The 669-nt window shown below is 40.4% G+C and overlaps 1 protein-coding gene across 1 annotated transcript in view; it reads right to left on the reverse strand.

Annotated features, from left to right (window-relative positions):
- hectd2 (HECT domain containing 2) overlaps positions 1–669 on the reverse strand; it is a gene marked incomplete at its 5' end in the record, with an annotated part of 39,594 nt that overhangs the window by 16,064 nt on the left and 22,861 nt on the right. The gene's annotated exons all lie outside the window — the stretch shown is intronic.

Here is a 669-nt window from a genome sequence, read left to right on the forward strand (position 1 = left end):
ATCTGTTACTCCCCAAGCCTGCTGACATATACCCATTTTGCACCAAGGCCTAATCTCGAACCAGTTCCTTCCAAAAGCCTGGATCTTGGCTAGGAAAACACACTCACATCAATGTTTCATTGATAACATTGTTCCTGATTTTAATTTTACGTAATTAGTAGTATGCTTGCTTGAGTAATGTTAGTTAGCCAGCTGCAACCTTGGTAACAATCGCTAATGTTATAGATGTACACAGTGATGTAATGACGTGATTCTATGGTGACTCTCTGAAAAAGCTAACTGGTTCTTAGAAGGTTGTCAAGTTGAACCAACACGAACCGGTGCTAGCGCCAGTCCATAACTAGCACTATAGGTTTGCATTGTTGGAAATGGGGTAAAATATAAATATCTTTTTACAGTGTTGTTTTTAAACATTCATAATCTGAACTGCTTGAAATGAGTTTTGTTCTGCACAGGTCTCCTAACTGTGCCACACCAAAACAACAACACTTAGAGGATGTGTTGTACATATTAACCAAAAAGTGTTCACACACTCACAACAAGAAAGTACACGATGTGAGAACAGTATGTACGGCTGTGATGTATACATTGGCATGCACGAGTGTGGCGGAGAATGTATGTATGTGTGAGACTGGACTTCTGAACGGCGTGTGTGAGAGAGAGAGAGAG

The sequence above is a fragment of the Morone saxatilis genome, unplaced genomic scaffold, assembly GCF_004916995.1.
Source record: "Morone saxatilis isolate NCDOM2014 unplaced genomic scaffold, NCSU_SB_2.0 Contig19, whole genome shotgun sequence".
In the NCBI taxonomy this organism is placed as follows: domain Eukaryota; kingdom Metazoa; phylum Chordata; class Actinopteri; family Moronidae; genus Morone; species Morone saxatilis.